This window comes from Amphiprion ocellaris, chromosome 8 (genome assembly GCF_022539595.1).
Source record: "Amphiprion ocellaris isolate individual 3 ecotype Okinawa chromosome 8, ASM2253959v1, whole genome shotgun sequence".
NCBI lineage: Eukaryota > Metazoa > Chordata > Actinopteri > Pomacentridae > Amphiprion > Amphiprion ocellaris.
The window spans coordinates 27619397-27645245 of NC_072773.1; the positions used below are offsets into that span (position 1 = coordinate 27619397).

The following is a 25849-nucleotide window of genomic DNA, read 5'->3' on the forward strand; positions in this document are numbered from 1 at the left end:
ACTCAAGAAAGGAGAATAAATAGAAAAAGAGGAAGAGGGCTTATCTTTAGAGACACGAGGACAAGTTGGGGGTGTAGGATCAAGAGTAAGTCCACTTCTCTGGTGTCTACGGTGTCACTTTGATTTCCCAGCACAGCAAATGTTTCTTTTCTTCTCTTCTGTATGACAACACATTTCATGCTTGTCTGTTCCCATCCAAGTCTGCATCCTGATCAGCAGAAAGGTAGGTGCAACGTTTGTCATTTTTGCTTATTTTTTCATCACACTTACATGTATGATGCAGTGTTCCCATGTTGGCTTCACAGCATGAAAGTATTTTACTGACTATTATACTGATTTTGTAATCTAAGATTATCTACATTTTCAACATCAATCTCCTACCTTCTGTGAAACTCATGGGACATAGAAACTTTTGCACTGCTGGGGTGACAGGGAGATGTATAAATGTTATTTTAAGAACAAACTGTCTCTAAAGATCAGTTGGTTTTCTCAAGATCTAAACTTTTACAAAAAGTCTGTACATTTGATAAAATTTCAGAGATATTGTAAGTGTAACACCGTCTTGTCATTTATGCAGCTGAAAAGAATACGTGGCACTAAAAGCAGTTTAAACTTTGAAGCATTCAGCATGACGATACACTGTTTAATCATGGGTGTAGGATGAATTCAGTATAAGTTTTATTAGCACACACAGCATCACTTAGTGAAGAAAGCTGCAAGAATTTATCAGTCAGTCAAAACAAAATTGATCAGCTAAAAGCTGTTCTGAAATGTAAAACATTTCATTTTTCTCCATTGTAAAGGTGTTAAACTTGTCATTTTGGACTGCTATTAGGGTCAAATAAGCCAATTGGTGATGCCATCTGGTGCTTTTGGGTATTATGGTGGGCATTTCTCTCAGCTTTCATTTTGTTCACTCATTGAACACTTGTACTGCTGTTTATCCATGCAATTATCAATACAGGTAAACTGCCAGATGAAGCTTAAATTAATGTTCACATCAAGCATCAGAATGGGGAACGAATGTGCTCTAAGTGCTGTTGGCCACTGTATGATTGTATGTCAGTCTGGACTGTTTATTTCTGTAACTGATGATCTACTGGCATCTTCATCACAACAATCTCTCAAAATTACTCAGAATGGTATGAAGAAAAAAATCATTCAGGAAGCAGCAGTTGTGGGTCTGGAAACAGACTGATGGACTTCACTGAATGGCTAGCATTACTCAAACACTGTCCAACTGCAGTGAGGAGAAAATCCATTTCTGAAATAAGAACGTGCCCCTGACAAATCTGCAGAAATGTCATGCAATCATGAAAGGAATGTTTCCAGCATCTTGAGGTATTTGCCAAAAACTAAGACTGCTTTGAGAGCAAAGGGAGCCAAGAAAAATAAAAATAGTGAAAACCTTGCAGCATGGGTGCCAGAAAAAAAAAAATCTATTAAAATACAGCGGAGTATTGTGGTGTTTAGAAACCTGCAAAAACATTTAACAGAATAGCAAATGTCTGTAAAATAATGATATTTAAAAAGATATTTACCATTTATAAAAAAAAAAAAAAATGAATTGGAGTTTAGAAAAATACATATTTTTATGTGGATATTGTTTACAGATTTGTCCTGTTTTTCTATAATTAACATAAATACTGTATTCTGTGCTTTTGCTAGTTTTAGTCTGGAATTTAGCAAACTGGAAAAAAAAAATCTGTAAAACTACTGTCATTTGTTAATGTTATGGTTTCCTTTAAAGCTCAGGAAAAGAGATGGTTAAGTATGTGTAAAACAAAAGGTTTTATTTAACAGAGATTCACAAGATACCAAACTACAAGACTGAACCAGAAAACTACAACCGGAAGTGACTGTCACTGAATTTCTACAAAACACAGACTAACTCAGCAGAGCCCTTAGGCAGCTGGTGGAACGCGAATATTTTAACAGGAATTAACTAATCCACAGAAGGTAATACCCAGGCAGGAATGATAGTCGGAAGAGTGATTACACTCACTAGACAAACACTGAATCTAGACTAGAACAAGAAACAAATACTAACCTGAAGACTAAGCGAAAAAGCACTAGAACTACTGTAGACAAGTCTACGAAAGCTCAAGAGTGATTACACTCACCGAAAATTCAGAACTCCAATACTAACCCAGATTTAACAGACAAATTACCAAGAGAACTCAGACTCAATAAACAATGTAAATTTCCCCTGGCGTGGGGAGAAATAAAGAACTTTATCTTATCTTAGCTTATCTTACACAGGAATCCAACAAACACTGAATAACTCTGGGTCTACACAAACTGGAATGCTCAGACTGGGACTTAGCTGAACTATACAGAAGGGACAGGGACCAGGGGAATCTTCTCACCAGGATGGTGTGGTCAGGAGCAGACACGGTGTGTGGCTGGTGGTGAGGACGTCAGGGTTCGGAGGCTGTGACAACAGGCTCCTGCAGTGAAACGGCAGGGAAGGTGGCTGAGGGAGGATAATGGTCCAGGTGAGTGGAATGCAGGTGAGTCGTTCAGCCAGGTATTCGGAAGACCAGGTGGGCAGAAAACCACGGCGCACAAGCAGGTGGAATCCAGATATAGATCGTTCACAGGCCAGCAATGAGTGGTGAGTGGCGTCTGACTTTATTGCAGCAGAGGTGGGTTTTGATTGGATGAGCTAAACCTGCTCATGCCTCAGCTGATGCTGATTACGGATCTGGATCACATTCCACCTGCAGCCTCTGTGCCAAACACACCTAGGAAAAACAGAAAGGGCAGGGGAAGGGGAGAGCAGCAGCGGGTCTGACAGTTAAAAAAAAATTACATTTAAAAACTATTTTAAAAATGTCACGGTACGAGGGGAATTTGAACCCAAAGTGAGAGCGACACAGGGCAGTCGGCAGGCAGTTCACAATTAAACAGGTTTTATTAACAAATAAACTATAATGCCACTCAGGCCAAAACTCACTACAGGTGAGGGAGGGGAAAGTCAGGCTCCAGGGGAGCGGCAGTCTGGGGGGGAAGGTCCACGCCCTCTCTCCAAGAGGCCGGCAGGAGTCTCATGTCCTCACTCCAGAGGATGGCTGAGGGGAAAAGGCAGGCTGCTTCAGTGTCGCACCATGTGTCACCAGTGGAGACCATCAACAGGAAAATGATGCGGCACTGCATGCACTGCATGCAGTGCAGCGCCGCATCATTTTCAAAAAACTTTCATTTTTGAGAGCGCAATGTTCCTAATAAAGTGCACGATGCGTATAGATTGAATGCTTGATGTAGAAATTAATATCAGCTAACCAGTCCATAATCAAAAATAACATTAGTTGAAGCCCTAAGTTATTATTTCCTTTGTGATAAAGAATCATGTAGATTCAAAAAGCAATGTATATTTCTGTTATCTATTTTGAAATGCATTTCTATTAAGACAAAACAGATGTTTGCTCATGGTTATTTTTAAAAAACTATTATTTTATTATCCCTAATTAATCCCACAAGGGGAAATTCAGATTTTCGCATATCCCCCCAATTGTGGGGCTCAGAGCGCAGGGTCAGCCATGGTACGGCGCCCCTGGAGCAGGAAGGGTTAAGGGCCTTGCTCAAGGGCCCAACAGTGGCTGCATCGGAGTTTGAACCTCTGACCTTCAGATCATTAGTCTGGAACTTCACAGTTGCACCACCACTGCCCTATGACAGCATATGTTTGGTTTTAAAGGGCCAATAGAGTTTTTATAGCTTGTTGCTGCACATAGATTTGACTTTATCAGGACATGTAAGCAGGTAGAACTAGTAATGAGGTGGATGAGAAAGAGAGACTTGCATGAGAGCACAGCAGTTTTACAGCACAAAAAGAAGCGCTGGATGTGGTTAAATACAGGTATTTCTGTGTTTCCAGCACCTCCGTGTACTGTCAATGACATTTCATGAATGAACAGTCTCATATGAGGTCAATACAAAATGTTACATTGACAAGAGACAAGGAGAGAACCAAAAAACAGAGAACAAAAACAACATTTCACATGTAGAATAATATAATTTATTGTGGCAATATCAATTTCCGCAGACTTTCAAGAAAGAGCAGCATGGTGGGCCCTGTATAGATTTTTATTTAGAGATCCTCTAAAGGTATATCGGCATTACTCTGTGGCCTTGTAGTGAATTGGACTTTTACACTGACCTCTGCCAAGAAAAGCAATCAACACAGTTAATGTTCTGTAGCTTCAATAAAACAATTTTTGAGTGAAGAGAGCTATTGGTGTAAACCTTCCTGTCTATGTGAAGTCCATCTTGTTTCTTTGTGAACAGCCTGAAAACTGGGCCATTTTGTACATTTTTGGATGTTTGTCAAGTAGATAATGGGACAGGGTATTGTGCAGTGTTTTACATTGTGTGCAGCCATGTGACTGTGCCATAACTGTTTGAATGAGAAATCCCAAAGATCAAACCTGAAAACGACAAAAAAAAAAAAAAAAAAATGCATACAGACAGCTGTAGGAGAAGTATTGAGATGCTGTGCGTTCATAAAAGTACCAAATAACATAATAAAATAATCAATTAAGCTAAAAAAATCATGCATCATAAATCCTGTTTAAGTAAAGGCACAGAAATATTATTTGTTAAGCATATAGATTTATTGGACCCAAAGCAAACGACTTATACTGAACATGAATGATTTCACAGGTCTATTGTACAGTCTTTTGAAATGTCCTAAGGTTGGGTTTGCTGGAATGCTGGCTTGGGGAAGCAGAACATATTGGCATGGACTGGTGCTGGTGGTGGAGCTTGGTGATCGGAGTAGTTGGATTTGATTGAGGTGATGATTTCCTGGTGGTGACTGAAAGAGAAGAGTGTTTGGACCTGAGACCAAGAGTCGACTGAATAACTACAGATTATGAATACAGAGAAACATAAAACGGGATGAATTACAGTTGGCCATAGCACTGATATGATGTTGGTGGAGAAAAGTGCATGAATAGAAACAGAAGGAGAGAACAAATTTCTGCATTATTTTTTTTTGCTTTTTTCTTTATTTTTCTCTGATCCTCTTTTTAAAATTAAGGTAAGTTTTACCATCTGTGCTAAGAGCAGTGGGCGTCAGGTATCCAAAGAGCATCAGACACTGATGTTCCCATTATTAGACCTTAATGTGGTTATAGGCAACATGAGTACTTTGGTTAGAGATTTTTTTAAAAAGGTTTCAAACATGCGGCTCTCTTCACAACCTTTTCCTCACCTTAACTAAGTGTTATGAATGGCTAAAAAAAACCCAAAAACCTTAACAGCATTTCAATAACATCTCAGAAAAACAGATATTTTGGTGAACAAAATTCTCAGGTGAAGAAATTTCATTTGTGTTCACTACAATAGATTTGTGACTTGCCGATATGTATACATTCTCCTTCTCCATTATGTTGAAAGAAGGGGGTCGAGGGGTTGCAGCTGCTTCCATTCCAAAAGTGTTTTTTTTTTTTTTTTTTGTAAATTGGTTGATATGAACATAATTTGTTGGAAACAGGGTCTTGATTCTACATGTCACTATTAAACATAGCTGCAGGGTAAGATTGTTTCTGTGCATATCGAAACTTATAAAGTTAAAACTACAATAACTTCATTGCTTTTCCGGATTTCCACTGCATTCACTCAGCAACATTAACTCGTGTCTCTCCTAATTATAAGAGAAACAAACGACATTGATATTGCATGCTGGTTTAGAAATGACTGGTGCTATGTAAACAAAGCATTGCTTATTTAAACGCAGAGGCTTTAAGCAAACTGCACATTTGATGATAAATGTGATTCTTAGTCTTTGCTTTAGAGGCAGGCAGGGCTGCTACAGTGTGGGACAGTGTGTCTTACTGGGATAAAAAGAGGGATGAGGGCTGACTTAAGGAGGATTATTACTGCTATTTTTCCGACTTCCAGGCTTCTTTCTGTGCCGCACTTGCTAATCTTTAACTTCACCGGCATTATTCAGTCCTCATTTATGGAGGGAGGAAAACAATATTTATCTCTGTGCTTGTTCATTTTCCTTTAGTATTTAAGTTCAGAGGGAGAAACTTAGGTGCAGACAGAGAGAGATGGGGTGGGAGCTTGGCAGAAAGTTTGGATTCAAAGAACACAAAAGAAGCTGAGGGGGCAAAAAGCACTCCAGAAAGAAAGTCGGGACCACTAACCATGACTGATGACTTGAACCCTCAGCTCCCATGTCCTCTTCACTGTACTGCTATGCATGCCCAGTAAATAGCAGGCTGTCACGCTGAGTAATCACTTGGGGGTACCTCTTCAGTAATGTGAAATTATTCCACAGACCACAGTAAATGCAGAGCTACCAAGCATTAGATGTTTTTGAAATGAACTGTGTCATGCTTGGAAACCAGACCAGAGCAGGGGGCAGCAGCAGGGGACAAAAACCTACAGTCAAGTTGAACAGTTTCCTGCTGCCTTCAGTCTATACAACTAGTCACAGAAGCACTGACATCCTGTTTGACTTTATTCCAATTAAATAAAATGTTACCAGACCCATCGGTTATGCTGTCTTCAGGTTATGACGGGTCAACTAGTTAAAATGCTACACAGGTGACCTTCTAGGTTTGTAGGTAATAGTTCAGCTATTGCAGATATTTCATGGAATCAGCCTTATATCTATTTGCCGCTGTATGTAAATCTCCCGTATCTTCTCAAACTATGTGAACGAATTGAAAACATTATTAAACAATCAAATAGATAAAAGCAAAACACAACACAATAGCTTTCACTATTGACTGATATTAAAATCTTCATATCCCACTTACCAGAAGATTCTCTGCTATTAAACACTTACTAAATCAGTTCAGTGTTAATATACAATAGACTACAACTATGATAAATTGTTTGCAGCTCATGATCTGTAACTTGAATATATTCAGCCCAAAAAGCATCACTATTAACCACACATGTATTCTGTCCACAGACTAAACGTTCAGAATCAGACATGTAAGGTCTAAATCCCTCCATTTCAGCAAAAATGAAAAGTTTAAATAAAATGCCACGTTGTTAAGCCAACATCTACATTAGTTAGCTGTTAAATCACATGAGAGTCAAGTACTAACGGAGCAAGTGGTTCCAAAAAAGCTAGTGCTAGATTGGGATAGCCAGAGATACACTTTACTCATCTCATGAGGTTATCGTTGCCTATGATCGCACAACGTCAAAGCAAGTAAGGGTCAGTGATCAATTCTATGAAGGCCTGGCTTGCCTGGTATGAGCCAGCTGTAAGGTACTAATTGTTCACTCTGCTCCTGCAGCAGGATGAGCCAGTTTGTCTGGGGAGGACTGAAAAATTTTTTAAAAAATTTGATATGATAATGTGGAACGCAGCTGGTAAACACAGCTTGCTGGAAGAATTTTAGAATCATTTGATATTGGTATCTGACATGGTTACCCAACTAAAAGTGTAATATTTGGTAAATGAAGCAAAATTATCATGAATTTCTAAAAAAAAAATCTGGCAACAGAGGGTGGATTAACTAAGAATGTCATAGGCAGAGCTCAGGCATTTCTGTTATGACCATGTACTGGGGAACTGATTCAATCGCAGTATTAAGGAAATATGTAGCTGCACTGTCTCAGTTAGTCCTAATGGAAGACACAGCTGGTGCACTTGGTTGCATAAAACTTTCCCTTGACTTCTTGCCCCTTTTCATCCTTGTCAGTGGTGAATCCAGCGACTACTTGCTGTTAGATACACATGCTGCATTGTCCATGTGGCCTCAATCTGATTTGTCTATTGGTGTCAGTAGCACATGTCCTCTACCCATCCATGCTACAACTACAATGAGGAGGGGAAGACAAACCAATCCTGCATTGCTCTGCTCTAATTTAGCATTTTTGGTAGAACTCTGACATCCTATTTCACTTGTCTTGTTGATACATTATTGCTTCAGTAAACATGAGATTTATGTTATGTGTTGAATTGTCATCATTTTCTCTGTTCAGTGTTCATTTTAAGTATGGGAACAATCTGTAAGGCAAAAGATAACTGTACTGTGTTAAATTTCAACACGAAGACAACATGGAAGCAATATGTAACTTTGCACATATAATGACAATCAATGACCACTATGCACACCACTTTCTGTGTTCCTGCAAATGCATCCACAACATCAAATTCTACTGATGTAAGAGGTCTGAAAATCAGTGAAAGACAGATTTTTAGTAGGGAAATATGGCTATATCCTATTCTAGTCTGTTCCTACAATGTTACCCCTGTTTAAAATTTCGTACTTCCTGTAATTTTCGAGTGCCAATATGCAAAAATGTAGATTCTGCTGGTGGCATTCAATAATCTTAATCTGTTGGAAACCATTAAGTCTGTGTCCTCGCTAAGTTTCATGGCTGTGGGTGTTATATTTCTCGAGATACCAAACTCTTTAATCGGCTTTCCAGGCGAGACACTTTTTGTAAGTGGAAAGACCTAAATTCACACGTCTCAAAACACAGAGAATTGTCAAAATTCGGCATAAATATTTTACAGAACATAGCTGAGGGCAAGTAAACTCTGAACAAGACTTGAGAGGTGGAGCAACACTGCTATCTGAAATGACATGGACTGACCCAGGAATCACTCAGGAGACAACACGGAGGAGGAGGAGGCAAGAGGGATAAACCAGGAACAGAGAACACTACAAATGAAACGAACTTTTTCAGACAAGGCTAAAAGAAAAAAAGGGGCAAAAACTTATACATGAGGAACACCAAAAAGTAATAAGAATACACTAGTGTTGACTATTATGTGGTATGAAAGCGATCTTGTAACTGAAAGTGTGAGACGCGACATAATAAGAGGACTAATTAACAAATGAGACATGGGTAGCACACAAATGAAAACAATTATACCATGCTGTTTTATGCTGCTATAATATTTCTCAAGTAATGACTGATACTACTTTACTTCAGTGTTTCACAAGCATCAGAAAGAATTATTACCTTATTATAAAAGTGATTTCTGCATTAACCAGTTTAAGAGTCATAGCAGTGTCTAATCCAGTGTTTTCTATTTTACTACTCAGACTACTCACTTTGTATATCTATGGACCTTGTCTAGATGCCTAAAGTTTCATAATATTTATATAATATCTGTGTATATAATACTTTATTTATACTTGTAGTGCAACACAGTACTTGCTAGTCCTTACCTTTATTCTGCAAATAAATTTTAAGCAAGGTCCTTTTTTATATCTTTTTTCTCATGTAATCCTTTTTCAATATAAGGGTGAATGAAAATGGCTTTCTAACTTTGTTGTATGTTCAGGTTATCACAAATAATGGGAATAATATTGCAAATCTTCATAGTGAAACCCTCACTTCGAGTAAAGAGGCTGAAACATGCTGCAATTTCAGTGGATTTAATTATTTATACGGGAGTGGCAATAGATTTATTAAAAGCATCACTGGGCTTCAAATGTAGGATTTTGTGGCTACACCACTGTATCTATATACTGGCCTGTGTATAGGTGTTTCTGTAGGGTGTGAATACAGTGTGACGTTTATATAGATAAAAACAACAGGAAGATTAACCAAATACAAAGGTTTAGAGTGAGACATGGGTAAGAGAATATGGGAGTTGTGAGAGGAGAAATGACAGAAGTAAAAACAGCAGTGTTGTGGTGAAAAGGAATGTCATACAGTGTGGAAATGATGAATTGGATCGTGGTGGGCCGATTCCATATCATGGAGACTACTGACAGAGGGACTAATAGAAAAGATAAGAAAGGAAGAAGAGTTTATCAGCCTATATGGACTTCAGAAGTGTGGAAGGTTATAAAGCTGGGCAAAGTTCTTAAAATTAGCCATTAAATTTAGAAGTTACCTTGAATAGGTAGTTTAAATTCAGACTTTGCTTTGGACATCATATCGAGTATCATTAGACCTACAACATATTTATAATCAACAAATTAATAAAGGATTGGCACATTTTAGATTAATCAATGATCCGAATAGGAAGTAGGTGAAAATTTTCTTCACTACATAAATCCCCAATTGTCAGAACCACTTCACTTACATTGCAAGTACTGATAACAAGGTGACCATGTTAGTGTCTTTTAACAGCAACGTCAAGCAGAACACAAACACGATAAGGACAGAACGGGTCAAACTGATCTCGCCTCTGCTGCTGATAGCACAGATCATGATTTTCATCACATGGTGTGTTTCATTCACGATTACAGCAGATTCTGACAGAGTCAAGACCCTTAGGGAGGATGGTGGTGATGGCAATATTTTCACAAGGAATGAGGATTTCATAAATGGGACTCTGTAAGGTTTGCTGTACACACTGTCAACAGCAGTTTTATGGGATTGTAAGACACTGAGCCTATTCACAAATATTCACTTTCCTCCAAAAGTACTGGAACAGTGAGGCCAATGCCTTTATTTTTGCTGACTGAAAACATTTGACATCAAAGGATGAATATGAGACAAGAGATCAACATTTCAGCTTTTATTTCCAGGTATTTACATTTGGATCTGATACACAACTTAGAAGATAGCATTATTTGTAATGGAACCCCAAATTTTTCCATGAGCAGAAGTATTGGAACATGTGACTGACAGGTGTGTTTTGTTGCCCCGGTGTGTCCTATTACATTGATTATTTAAACAATAAATAGCACTCATTATCTACATTCACTTTCAGACTTGGGTTTTGCCTGTGTAGACTGCATCTACAGTTAGAAGTGTAACCAACATGAAAACCAGGGAGTTAACAAACAAGCAATTGTGAAGCTGAGAGGAGATGGAAATTCAATCAGAGCCATTGCACAAACATTGGCCATAGCCAGCACATCCATTTGGAATATCATGAAGAAGAAGAAAAAAACACTGGTGGAATAAGTAACAGACATCGAACTGATAGACCAAGGAAAACAGCAGCAGTTGACAACAGAAACATTGCGAGGGCTTTAAAGAAAGACCCTAAAACAACTGTTAGTGAAGTCAGTAACAACCTCCAGAGGGCATGAGTGAAGGTATCACAATCTATTGTTCACAGAAGACTTTATGATCAAAGTACAGAGGTTACAACAGAAGATGCAAATTATTCATTAGCAAGAAGAATAAGAAGGTCAGGGTAGAATTTGCCAAAAAGTACAGAGATGAACCTTAAAAATTCTGGGACAAGGTTTTATGAACTGATGAGACAAAGATTAACCTTTACCAAAGTGTTGGAAAAGCTAAAGTTTGGAGAAAGAAAGGATCCCAAACATACAAGCTCATCTGTGAAGCACAGTGGAGGTAATGTCGTGGCTTGGGCTTGCATGGCTTCTTCTAGGACGGGCTCATTAATCTTCATTGATGATGGAACACATGATGGCAGCAGCAAAATGAACTCAGAAGTCCACAGAAACATTTTGTCTGCCAATTTAAAGAAAGACACAACCAAACTAATTGGGAGATCCTTCATCGTGCAGCAAGATAATGACCCAAAACACACTGCCAAAACAACATAGGGCTTCATCAGGGACAAGAAGTGGAAGGTTGTAGACTGGCCAAGTCAATCTCCAGACTTAAACCCTATAGAGCTGCATTTTACCTGCTAAAGAGGAGACTGAAGGGAGTAACCCCTCAAAACAAACAACTGAAAGAGGCTGCAGTGAAAGCCTGAAAAAGCATCACAAAAGAAGAATGCAAAAGTTTGGTGATGTCAATGGCTCACAGGCTTGATGCAGTTATTTCAAGCAAAGGATTTGCATCTAAATATTACGTCTTATTCACTTTTATCTATTTTAAGTCTATCTGTTCCAATACTTTTGCTCACCTAAAAATTTAGTGTTCCATTTTCTAAGTTGTGTATCAGATCTAGATGTAAATACCTGGAAATAATAGCTGAAATGTTGATCTCTTGTCTCATAGTCATCGTTTGATGTCAAACCGAAATGTTTTCAGTCTACAGCAAAAAGGAAGGAACTGGCCTCACTGTTCCAATACTTTTGGAGGGAAGTGTAGACAGCAATGAAGAAGCCCAGTCATGAGCAGAGACTATGGAAAGGCAAGTTGGCGATCAGAGAATAAAGATTGTGTTTGGAGTCTGGAGGCTGAGAAAATTGCAATGCAAGACTTGTTAGGCCACTGACAAATGCAGATGTTTAGCATAGAATTGCCCTTTGTAGATTGTCAGGAACAAAACTAATTGAATAAAAGTGAGAAAGAAAGTTAGGTTACATGAGGGACAGAGATTTTATCAAAAGGGCAGAATTAATGTACTGAGACACAAAGCCTTCTGTTTCACTAATAGGAGACAAACTATGTGACAAGCTATTATACAAAAGTACTGGAGGTGACCTACATAGGAGACAGAGACTGGAGGTGAGCCAGGGGATGGAGGGAGTACCAGAAAGAGACATCAGAGCAGACAGACAAACTTTGACTAATTGAGAAGCAGCACAGTGAGTATTACAGATTAAAGAAATCAGCTTGTTACAACACAGACAGAAAGAGCAACCCAGGAGCAGAGAGGACAGGTAATAAGAAAAAAGTGTGACAAACCAACTGTAAAACAGGAAAATTGACTGCAGAGGCTTTAGTCTGTGTAATTGAAAGTGTGGAGGAGTGTGTGTGCTGAATGTTAAAAAACAAAAGTGACTAACTCATACTCACACATATCTAGGTTATTGTAGCAGATACTGTGAAAACATACACTTATGAACAAAAATGTACACGCACTTGTAAAGATCATGTATATCACAGCGGTCTTAAGTTGCCAGTGACTCAATTTTCTATGATGGAATCATTGAAATCAAAAAGTCTTTGTCACACACACACACAAAAACCCACAATCAGGCATTTTGGTTCTTTCATAAATGTATTATAGGTCTTCTGGAAAAAAATTACAAAATCTCCTGGGTCAAAAATACATATACAGCCATTTGAATTATCTTAATGATGTCGAAAGCTGTTTTAATCAAATTTTCATAGTGGAATGGCCCCCTAACTTCTTGTGAGTAATATGATTGACTACAGCTTGTAACTCTGAGCTAATTTAAATAGGGCCCATGCAATACGTTTATTAGACTCAACAGCAAACAATGCAATCTGAGGAGTTCAGGAAAGATCTGAAAAAGCAAATAACTGACTTGAACAAGGCAAGAAAGTCACTTTGAGCCAATTAAAAGCAGCTACAAATCCATAATCATCTGTTCTTTTTAGTGCAAAGTGCATGGTACAGTTGTGTCACTGCCACAATCAGATAGAAAACTAACACCTGATGCTGAGAGACAGTTGGTCAGAATGGTTTAAGAATCAACCAAGAATCACCAAAAGTCAAGTGTGTTTTACATCGCCATGAACCGAGAGGCTGCCACGCAAGGAGGAAGCCCTTTCCAAAGAAAACAACACCTTAAAGCTTGATGTAAGTCTACCGCTGATCACATTGACAAATAAAAGGCCTTCCGGAGAAAAGTTCTGTGGTCAGATGAAACAAAAATTGAGCTATTTAGCCACAATGACCAGAAATGTGTTTGGACAAGAGAAGATGAGGCCTACTGTCAAGCATGGGGGTGGCAGTGTTATGGTCTGGGTCTTCTTGTGCCGTGGTGCTGGGGCTTCACACAAAGTAAATTGAATGTTTAAGATGGAGGATTACCTCTGCATTATTCAGGAAAACCTAAAGTCATCAGCCAGAGGGTTGAGTCTTGGATGCAGTTGGGTGTTTCAACAGGACAATGACCCCAAATGCACAACAAAAGTGGTAAAGACATGGCTACAACAGGCTAGGATTAAGGTTTAAGACTGACCTTTCCAAAGTTCTGACTTCAAGATCAAGAATCTATGGATGGTGCTGAAGGAATAAGTCTGTGTCAGAAAGACAACAAACGTTTTTTTGTATTAAGTTCAAGAGGACCAAAAGTAAGTAAGTTCCTTTATAAAAGGAGAACTTAGGGAACTTGGTGAAAAAGGAACAGGCAGGCAAACAAAATGCTACTAAAGGATCCAGAAGTCTTAAATATAAAGCAGAATTTGAGATTAGCAAGGTCATTTCAGTTTTAATGCTGGTTGTTCTGGACTACGGTAATGGCAGGCGCTGGGAGAGAGCATTAGTAAAATCCAACCAAAGCTAAATCTGACAATGCAAAGTGTACAGATAAAACTGCAAAAGGGTTATGAGGAGGGTAAGAGTTTTTAAAGCTGCAGTTTTTGCTCTACAGGCTTTCAAATATCTACATAATCTTTAAACACAGACTGATAAAGCACTAAAGTGTTGTACTGCTTGGCTTTATAAGATTTGCAGCGAGCCTGCTTATCAGTTTAAAAGATGCTTTATATTGTTTCTTTACTTGCTCCTAAAACTGTTTAGCACCACTGATCAGCTGAAAGAAAAACAGTTAAAACTGTCTCACACATTACAAGAATATCACACTGAATGTGAAATTACTAAATTCATCCTCCACATCACCATGAAAGTTGTTTTATTTTTATAGATTGATTTTTTTTTTTAACATTATTTGTCTTTATTGTTAGCAGCATAAAGGGACTGCATAAGTCATACCACTTGTGTTGTGTAATGGTAATCTACCAGAATACTTCACGTGGAACGTACATCCAAGCAACTTTTACATAATCAAAATTTTCTTCGGATTGTGCCTTAAATGAAGTAGTGATATTGATGAACTTATGAACTCACGTTTAACCAGTTGGCAATATTTGTTTGTTTGGTGGATCATGATTTGTCCTATTACGAGATCTTCTTGTTACTCTGTTATTGCATTATTATGCATTATACATCACTTGGTGTATTGTCTAATCTGGCATGAATGACAAATTTTGCATGCGTACTCTGACTCACTCTGGCACTGTGCAGATAACTTATGCCTGAAAGACAGAATGCTGTCTATTTAATGGATTGATGAAGTCAGTAATGTTCCATACCCCATGCCTGAATAGGGCAAAAATGAATTCCAGTTAGAGCAGGGTAGTTAAGAACAGATGAAACCAATCAGACTATTACAAGGACAGGAAAAGGTGAAACACCAGAAGTAGCACAAAACATAGACACAAAAGGAAAGTGTTTTTCTAAAGGGAATAAAAAACATAACTACAAACAAAAATCCACTTGAAATGATCAAAACAAAATGTGACTCAGTGTAATGGAAACAGACTTATCAAACAAATGAATCATGGTGTAAACGAAGCAAACGTGTGGAGCAACTGTTTCTCAGATTCCTGCTGTCGGCCCAGACTGCTAGGTGAGTACTCTCCTCTCTTCTTTTTGTCTCCGTCACTATATGCCAGTACTGGATGTAATTAACTTTTGTCTCCTCGCTCCTGCAGTTTGTGTTTTGTCCTCTCTGTCCTCTCTCTCTCTGTACCTCTCTGCAGGTATTTCTGGCTCTGGAGCTGCATGTTTCTGACCTGCTGTTACTGGACTCTCCAATTTTCTCAGCATTTCCTGTTATATTGGTTGATGTTTATCTCTCACTGCTCACCTTTTCTCTCTGCACTCTCCCCTCACCGAAACCAGTGGAAACAAACAGCAGGACACCTTCAGTTCTTTATCTCATTATTATAATAAGGTTTTGACCTTACTATGGAAAGTGCCCTTATGTTATGATTAGGTGCTATGTACAGTGCATATTTAATGCATATTGGGTTCTGTGAAGCATCTTGAGACAGTTTGAACTGTAATTGGCGCTATATAAATAAAATTGAACTCAATTAATGGTACATTGTGTTAGCTAAGTGTGCTGAAAGGCTAATTGATGATCAGAAAATCTTTGTGCAGTTATGTTAGCTCATTAATTAAAGTGTTAGTTTTCATGGAAAACATGAAATTTTCTGGGTGACCCCAAACATTTGAATGGCAGTGTATATTATAAAATAAGTGATTGCAGAAGTATTCACCCCCTTCATGCCAGTACTGAGTAGAAGTGTAAATGGCTGCAACTACAGCATTGAGCCTGTGTGGATAGGTCTCAATCAGTCCTGCACAGCTGGACACTGCAGTTTTACTGTTTTTTTTTTTGTTTTTTTTTTTTTTACAAAACTAGTCACACTCTGTCAGATTGCCTGGAGATCATATGTTAACAGCCATTTTCAAGTCCAGCCACAAATTCTCAGTTAGATTGTGGTCTGGGCTCTAACTTGGTCACTCCAGAACCTTATTGTCTTTAAACCCTTTCTGTGTAGTTTTGGCTGTATGCTTTGGGGTCATTGTCTTGCTGGAAAATACATTTTCTCCCAAGGTGCAGTTCTCTTGCAGATTGCATCAGTTTGTCCTCCAGGATTTCTCTATACTTTTGTGCATTTATTTTACCTTCCATCTTTACAAGCCTTCCAGGACGTGTTGCCAAGAAACATACACACATCATGACGCTGCCACCTCCATGCTTCATAATGGGGTCGGTGTGGTTGTGATGATGTGCAGTGTTCAGTGTCTCCAAACGTAGTATTTAGTCTGATGGCCAGAAAGGTTGGTTTTATCAGACCAGAGTCTCTAGTTGAGATTTAATATAAGCTTTCTTTTTTAAAGCGGTTATCTTATGACTATTCTTCCATAAAGTTTTGAGTGGTGAAGAAGAGGAAACAGATTTTGTATGCAGAGTCTCTCAGCCACTGAAGCTTGCAACTCCTTCAGAAGAATCATAGGTGTCTTGGTGGCCCCTGCACTTGTCTCTCTTGCATGGCCACCTAGTTCAGGCACATTTACACATCTGCCATATTCCTTTCATTTATTAATGATTGATTTAACTGCACTTTATTCAATGAATTCAACATTTTGTTGTACTGATACCTTGACTTGTGCTTTCTAATAATCTTTTCACAGAGTTGTTTGGAGTGTTCTTTTATCATCATGGTGTAGTAATAGCCAAGATTCTTTAGTGACAGGACGTTCCACATACAGATATTTTTGTACTACAGTCCATTTAGATACATTCATTGCACTTGGAAAATCTATATTTCACTAATTGTGAGTTCTAGCATTAACTGGATGCACCTGTGTTGAATTAAGTAAGTCACTTTAAAGGGGGTGAATACTTATGTAGTCACTTATTTTACATTTTATATTTTTAATTGATTGGCCTTACTTTGTAGAAATCTGTGTTTACTTTGACATGGAAGAGTTTTTTTTTTTTTTTGCAAATTCTTGTCAAAAATATCACATCAATTTGACCATGATTCAATATTGAAAAGCAATATAAAGAGGAAAAATTACAAGGGGAATGAATGCTTTTTTATAAGCACAGTAAATGAAACTGAATTGAACTAATGTGAACTGCACTTTTTTGTTCTGCACTGATTTAATGCCACTGAGCTAGAGAATTAGCATCAGCAACTATTTATCTTTGCTTGCCCACCTTCTAATTTTACATAGCCTTGGATGAAAGCATTTTCCTCCTCTGATTTCTGGGAAACCTTAGAATTATGTAATTATATTTGGATGGCAACATGACTATCATTTGATGTCTGTTCTCTTACTTCTGTTTCTGTAAAATTTATGACATCTTAATAAATAAATAGCACGACTGCAGAGTAAGTCCCCACTTGCCTCAAGGTCAAGTCCAGACACAAACTAAGCCTGTTACAGTTTTAGCAGCAGGCTCTGTTTTATTTTATTGCTATCCAGTTGTCCGTCATTTTGTCTTCTTAGCTAAATCTATACATTGACCAGTAAACATATTGACCTCCATCACAACATGCTGCTCTATAAGCCAGAACAGTTTGTGTACAAGCTCAACACATGTTGTTCTTAATGTGGCACCTGTAGTTTCATTTTTATTGCAAGAGTTTCACTCTAGCTGAAGCCTGATAACCTGCTGAATAGATAAAAACAAACGAAATAAAACTATTTTAAATTCAAAACCATCATCTCTAAATTTCCTGCTGAGAATTTTTGTGGTTGGTTATTCATGAATATGGAAATGGAATAAACAAAATAAAGACTTCTTTCTATCCACAATAAATCAGAAGAACAGCGTTCCAAGGTAGCAGTTTGTAGGTATTCCTAAATCAAGCTGCATGATATTGTAATTCCATTCCAGCTGTCTGTCAGAGGAAAGTGAGATATTTCTGCTGTAATTAATTCGGTCAGTATGCGGAATTCATCTGAGCAAATATTTTTGGCTATCGTACCTTCATCAGAGTGCCTTCAATGAGTCACCCCAATAAAGTGGGTACTTTGTGTAATTTTTCTCTGTCACTCACCTTCATTTGTGGCCCGCCTCACTCTCTTCCTCTGTCTCCCTTGCTCTACACAGCCAACTAAATATAAAATATAACTGGACAGGACTCTGAGAGACTGAACTCTGTTGAACTATTGCCTCTCTCACTTTGTTTAATTTAATAAAAAAAAGATGTGAATTATGTTTGTCTACTTTGACTGGTAGTCGGGGTTTGGCCTGATTCATCCAACCTGCTTGGATATTCTGAGGGTATAAATATGACATGTTTGTTTTGGCTACAAACCATTAATTTTGCCAGGGCTAACATGCCAATTATGATTTTCTTTCATCTTTTCATAACATAACACCAAAAAGAAGATTGAAACTGAGAAACTGAGATGGTAGTATTCACTTAATCTTTAGATTATTATCAGCCCAGAGCTTTATAAATTCTACTAAGCGAAACTTGAATGTGATGGCACAAAGATCTGACCTTGAATGGCAACTCATTTTGAATGAATAATGCCTGAATGACTGATTAGCGTTTCTTTTTAACAGACAAATTAGTAAGGATTATTAAGGATGTTCTTACCTTGACATGTTTCGACTGCATCTGCAGTCATCCTCAGAAGCGTCGTCTGACATGTAACGACGTGTCTTTTTATCAGGTGACTGGCCTGACAGAGAAATGCAAATCTAATGAAAAAGATGATAAAATGATCAGTTACTATATAGTCACAAATCAATGGGAAGACTCAGGTCAAATGAACAAGCGACACGAGACATGAATTGCTGCTATGCGAGGGATGGGAAGGAGAAGTAATAAGTAGAGCAAGCAAGCAGTGGTGGGCATTATGCAGTTTGATCTGCCTGAGGTACAAGAGAAACTATGTAAAAAAAACCTAAAATCACTCATGCAGCAGGCAGGAAAAATGAAACATAGTCAATACAACATGAGTGAGGGTCAAATTAAATTAAAAACAATAAGAGAAGATTAAAGGCAGCCAGCTGCAAAATTGTGACTGGTTTTCCTCCCTCCATATAGTCTGACCCACAGCCACAGTTCAAGATACAGACGGATGACAAATTAAAGGAAAATCATGAACCACTGACCCCAGTTGGGAGGGGACCCAGTGGCTGTGTTTTGTTATGAGGGGTATTTTGCTGGCATGGTTTGGGTCCACTGAGTCCCTTTAGAGGACACTAAAAGTCAATACAAAGTTTTTCTGATTGATCACCTTTATCCTATAATGAGACACTCATAAGCCCTTATGGTGGTGGTCTCTTGCTGGCTGACAAAGCCTCTGTCTATAGGGCATGAGGGCTCAATGAATGGTTTGATGAGTATGAAAAGGACATCAAGCATTGAATTGATGTGTCAGGCCACCAACACCATCAAAACACCAAACGAGGGAATATGTATTGGCAGAATGGTGCTGCATCCCTTGCGTTGAGTTAGAGAGTCTTGTAAATTAATATCAAGGACCACTGGAGTAGTTCTCAGGGCATATAGTGACCCAACACCTTACTTAGACACTTTATGTTGGTTTTTCTTTTGACTTCTCCATAAATGCAGTTGTAAAGAATAAGTCCTGGACAAAAAAAAAAAAAAAAAAGCAAAATAACGTGAATCTCTTTGTTGCCTAAGTTTACCTTGTTTTACTCTTTTTCTTCCATTTTACTCGGTTGTGGCTGAAAAGTTATGTAGTTTCACTACTGTAGGAAATCATTCAGAAAGATTTATTCATGCCAAACCAAGATTAAACCTACAGTTTCTTTAGTAACTGAAATGGTCACATTGCAATATACAGTAGGAAAAAACTGCGGGAATGAAATTCAGACAGTTACATTACTCAACAGTACTTCATTTGAGTAAAACAAAGGAAAGTCACTAGATACAGAATGCAGCCTATTCACTTTTCATTGGTGAAAGCAGCGAGACAACACAGAGAACATGCTTGATGTGTACAAACTCAGTATGACATTAGAGCTTGCATGGATATGGCCATATAAGACATTCTATGGGACTGTCTGATGAGATATATAGATATTTAGAGACAGGAAAAGAGTTATACAGTCAGAGAACTACTATATGTTTGTGGTAAAGGTTCTTGTATGTTCATGCATGTATGCACTTGCATGAATCAGTGAGTGTGGCTGTTTGATCACACCAGAGGCAAACTCACTGTAGTGCTTGTTTACTCCAGCCCAAGGTCACTGTCATCGCTTTGTCAAGTTGTTAAACTCAATTAGTCATTAATCACTTTGTTTCAGTTGGCTGAGCAGATAAGCTGCTTTTGTGGGATTTGACTCAATCTGACATTCAAATTCATCACCACCATCACCGCAGCATGGGGCTGGTAGAATGAATCCCACCTTGTTTAGAGTCAGTGTGAAAACACATCCTTGCATCCGCGCTCAGAAAAGTTGTTTAGCATCTGCTAGATGCTTTCCAATCAACAATTTTACTGCTTGACTGTTCTGGCCTGGGACCTGTTTGCATCTTGCTGACTGGCCTAGTACACATTGTAAGTCATGCTATTTGTCATGCTAGTAAACTAGCAATACAAAAATTATGTGTTTTTAAACAATTTTAAAATGTCATTTTTTTAAACATTCACTATTGTTTTACAGATTTTCCCTGTTTTGTTAATTTTAAGATAATATCTTGTAAAATCACATAATAGATTGATTTACATGTTTTACAAAAATGTGTAATTTTTACAGAGAGTAATTTGTTATTTTACAATGTTTGATCTGTCAAATTATTTAAATTAGCTTAAAAAAATCATTATTTCACATATATTTTACATTATTTTCACATTTGTTTATTAAATGTCAGTCTGAAGTCTTACAGTTGGTCAGTCTGTCCACAGCTTTGGTCCATGCTGACATATCTCAATAACTCTTTGACTTAGCATAGTCGTTGTGACCATGTTAATGTTGTAGCCTTCACATTTAGTTCAAAGCCTTATATAGCTTCTGAAACTCATCTGAAACTGTCGTCTGAAAGGCTTCTTGGGTTCTTTTATTTCATTCTTTCTCACATAAATCCAGTCACACTTCGGTCACCCTGACCTGACAGAATATTCAAGCCAGTTTGTTGACAGTGGCCATGCAGCTTTTCATACTAGTTATTTCCTTAGCTATTTGCTTTTGTGTCTGTGAGTTTTATGGCTTTCCACTTTCCTGGTATTAACCATTAGTGGGTATGCTTTGCTGAATCTGTTTGCTGGCTTGTATAACCTTCTGTCTACCTCATATTTCCTGTGTCAGGCTTTTGGATTTACTCCTCAGCTTGTTGCCAGCTCTTCCTATTTTGTGATAATTGTTACAAGTAAACTGCCTAAGCCTCGCTAAGACTCTAGTCTGTAAGTTGAGACTCCTGCTGAGCTGTGGTGGTTGCTGCTGTGTGTTAGATAAATCTCAGAGTGAATCCAAACTCCATTTAGCTACTCAGCTATTCAACTGTTGTGTAGAATTCATAATGGGGGAAAAAAATAGAAGTTATTTGTAATAATTCAGTTATGGCATTAACTTTTTCTAAAATGTGATCTGATTCTTAGTGTGGATAACCTCATTGTGCTTAATATTCTCTGTTCTTATTGAGCACATCCATTAAACATTTACAGTGCTGAGGGAAAAAGTAAGTGAGTCATTAAATTTAATAACTGGTCAAACTTCCTTTGGCAGCAACAACCTTAAACAAATGTTTCAAGTGACTGCAGATCAGACCTGCACAGAGAAGGAGATTTGAGCCATTGTTTCTTATAGGACTGCTTCAGCCCAGGATGTCTGACATGAATGCCTCTTTTGAAGTTATTTCACAGCATCTCTGGCTTATAGTTTGGACTCCAAAAAGTAGATTTTGTTTGTTTTAAGACATTCTGTTTTCAATTTATATTAATGCTTGCTGCATCTCGCAACTTCTGCTGTGCTTTAGATGGCGAACAGCCAGCATGACATTATCCTGTATGATGATACATGTTTGATAAAGTTGTGAATTGATTTCAAAATGCTGTCCAGATCCAGAGGGTAGCAACACAGCTGCAAATCTTATTTCTACGTCCACCATGCTACACAGCTGCCATTGTTATTTTTTTAAAGATTAAAAATTAAATAATTATCCTTTTAACGTACGCTTTCAACGGATTAAATACATGAACCAAAAGGAAATACATATGTTAATGTACATTGTATTTCATTTTCTTGCTTTAATTTGTTTTTATCTAGGCATTTCAAAAAGTTGTTTCCAGCTAGAATAGTCATTTACCACATTAACAATGTCTAGACTGTATTTATGATTAGTTTAATGTTATCTTAATTGGAAAAAAAACTGCTTTTCTTTCAAAAATAAGGACATTTCTAAGTGATTTCAAACTTTTGAAAGGTAGTTTACGTCTGACTATGCGAGACTATTAGGACAAGATGCATATTATCATACATGTGGGATTGCAGAAAAAATGTATTCATAATGTATGCTCTATATTTTGAAATCATCCATGTATGATGCAAATTTAAACAAGCTTTGATCTATCAGAAAGTGGCTGTCCTCGTGATGTCCTATCCATCAATGTGAGAACCATTTGAAGTCACATGGGATAGTCAATAACCATCTCCTGACAGCATCATAGGAAGCACACCTGCATGTGTCCTATTGAATTCCTGCCAGAGTGGCTATGAAAGAAACAAGGATTATTGATTAGTTACAGTCCAATGTATACCAACATGTGACTACACTCTTGTCTTTTCTCACAACAAAACAATTTTCGCTCCCTGTATTCCTGGGAGTCATTTCTTTATTCTCCTGGCTTTCAAGAAATGAAACACAGAATCCTGACCCACATATCGAAACAGTAGCTTTTACTAGCTCCACAATAAGACAAAGAGAGACAAGAGAGAGGAGGACAAATAGAGAGACAAAGACAGAGGCAGAGAATGAGGAATGTGATACATCCAAGAATGAGATGATACACAGCACACGTGGTTTAAAAAAAAAAAAAAAAAAACAACTTTGAGGTTTGTAAATTGTGTTCAGGAGAATTCTACAAAAAACACGCACTGCAGTGACATCTGTGACAAGCTTAATAGTGATAAATATTATACTGAAGGTGCACTGACATGTGATCAGTGAAATGTGCCCTCCATCTTCATGCATATGTATGCACTTAAGTGAGGATCATTCGAGCGATGCATGATAATGATGACCTTAATGGCGACGGCGAAGATGTCTGGGAAGCAACAATCATGAAACAATTGCATATATATCCACCCAGTTGTTGGTTCTGGAGACTGTGTTCGCTATGGATATAGCGGACACAGTCTCTTACTGGTACCACAATGGTAATGGCTGTTTGCAATTATTCTTACTATTTGTAAATATGTTTTGGATGTGATATTGGAGAAAATATTAAAGTGATCTAAGAAATGTAAGATAATGTAATGATATAACTGTAAGTATACTCCCAGTAGTCAAAAGCAAATTAATTTACACATGATTCATATTCACATGGTGTCACAGTCAAAACACATGATAGCATGATGGGGTAGTCACTAGCTTTTTTTCCTCTCCCATGTCCTCATTTATGTTTTTATTACGGTATTTAGCCCTATAAATTCCTTTCAATGGCAGCTTTGATACTCAAGATCCTTCTTACATAAATGAACCTATTTACAAGTGTTGGCAACTTGTAAGAACATAAGTAAACACTATGGACAATGGACAAGTGAAGGGCAATATTGTGCATGGTTCCTTTTCACACTTAAGAGTCGCCTTAAGGAGAGTCTTCTAAATACACTTGTTTCTGTGAGAGTCTCCAGGTTTTATCATCGGCAATAGTATTCTGTGTGTGCTCACATGCATATGGTCAGCCAGAACTGACAACTGGGTGGAACACTGGTGTTTTCAGGTGGTCACAATGGGCCACAAAGCACAGCAGACATGTCCAGGGAGGAAAGTGAGGAGGGGGATCTGTTGAAGCTGAATTCATCTCCACTGTGCTTAAAGGCACACAACATTGTTAGAAGCCCAATCAAGCAACAAAAGGAGCACTTCTGTGCTTTCAGTGAAAAAGCAACTTGTGCCTGTTTAAATCAATACATATAAAAGAAAACGGTGCATGCGTCCTCTCTGATATGTTTCATGTGAGTGAATGTTTTTCAGCTGCATTGCTTTATTTTTTGCAGTGTGACCACAGTGTACTGGGGAAGAGTTGTACAGCCTGAATCTCAGTTTATCAGATAGGTTTGCACTGCTTGGTTGTCTTTACACTGTGTGTGTACTCTCATCTTCTAGCAATAAATCAACAGATTGAACAAAATGACTTGTAGAAGTTCAACTACACTGTGGGAATTCTCGGCAGGTGCAGTAAAGCATAGATGGGGGGGTCCCTGAACTATTCATACATCAAAATGCCAAGAAGTCATTTCATCAGTCCCTAAACGTGACCGTTACATCTTCACATCAGGTAAGTATCAGTTTAGGACAGAAAAGAAGACAGAATTGAATGGAATTGTTTGATGACAGTTTTTCGTACATACTTTTGTTTGACATGCTGGAGGTAGCTGCTGGGCAGCTGTCTCTCTGTGTCCACCAGGTGTGTTTCTGTAGCTGCTGTCCCTGTTTACTGCTGATTCAGGTAAGCATCAAGGTATCATGCCCACGATTAAGCAGATGGTTCTGTGAAACAGACAGAAGGGACACAAAGGCAGCGCAAACAGCCTGCAGACAAAAAGATGCAGTAACATTCCAAAAGTCTGTTAGTAGTGCACATTTTATGGCATGTGTTATTGCTAAAAAAAAAATCTGAAAATATGAAATTGCATATTTGTATCTGTATAGCGTTTCATGTGTATATAAGAACTACAACATATGCTCAAGATCAAACAGGATTATGTGAATACTGATTGGCTGTTTTTTGGCCCCCTCCCCCATTTTTTTTCTATCTCCCTCTCATGTATTCCACTTAGGCAGCTCTGCAATGAGTGAAAGCACATTTCTACATTCAAATGCATACATGAATGCATACAACATTTTCTTTATGAAGAACTGCATTCTTTGAGGTCACACATTCACCCATTTCCATTGTGTGCAAGCAAGTAATGAAGACTGATGCGAAGTCTTTTGTTTTATGTTTTCTTTCGGAATAATGTGGTTTTCTTCATGAAGAATGCTCCCAGTAGATCCTCCAGTGCATTGTGAAATTGCATTCAAACAAACATGGGCGCAAGGGTACACGCACCAGTGTGCCTTTGCTGGTGGCAGCAAACTGTGCTTGCTAGTAAAGATTAACTGTGACGTTTAGCTTTCACTTGCTCATCAAAGCTGAACCCATGCCCCAGTCTCAACCTCACTCTGCAGAACCCTCACATCCACATATCCATGTTGCATCATGTCATTATGCCTTTGTCTCCACATTGTTATCTTTCTGTCTTCATCTTTCCCTCGTCAATCCTGGAGGCTATAACCATACGTATTCCAGAGGTTGAAATGTGAGAATTGAAAGAGAACGGCACTATTAATTAATTTCTAAAAAACACTATCTGAGACATTTAAACCCTTCAAAATATCACCTGCACGTGGGAATTTCCAGGAGAGCATGGTGTGTGAAGAAAACATAAATGCTGAGAAAGGTGTGTGTTTGTGTGTGTGTGTGTGGGGGGGGGGGGGGGGGGTGAAAGAGAGACAGAGAGAGAGAGAGGGAGGGAGCAGATGCAGTGTGGAGAATGCATGTGTG

General features: G+C 38.2%; 1 long non-coding RNA gene across 1 annotated transcript; it reads right to left on the reverse strand.

The window, feature by feature from the left end:
- Positions 1-1795: 1795 nt before the first annotated feature.
- On the reverse strand, positions 1796-25844 carry LOC129349537 (uncharacterized). Its single transcript, XR_008602583.1, has 4 exons — positions 24654-25844; positions 18706-18809; positions 2960-3074; positions 1796-2747 (listed from the first exon to the last, which is right to left on the reverse strand). It is a non-coding gene; the product is annotated as an uncharacterized LOC129349537 (long non-coding RNA).
- Between the last annotated feature and the right edge of the window lie 5 nt (positions 25845-25849).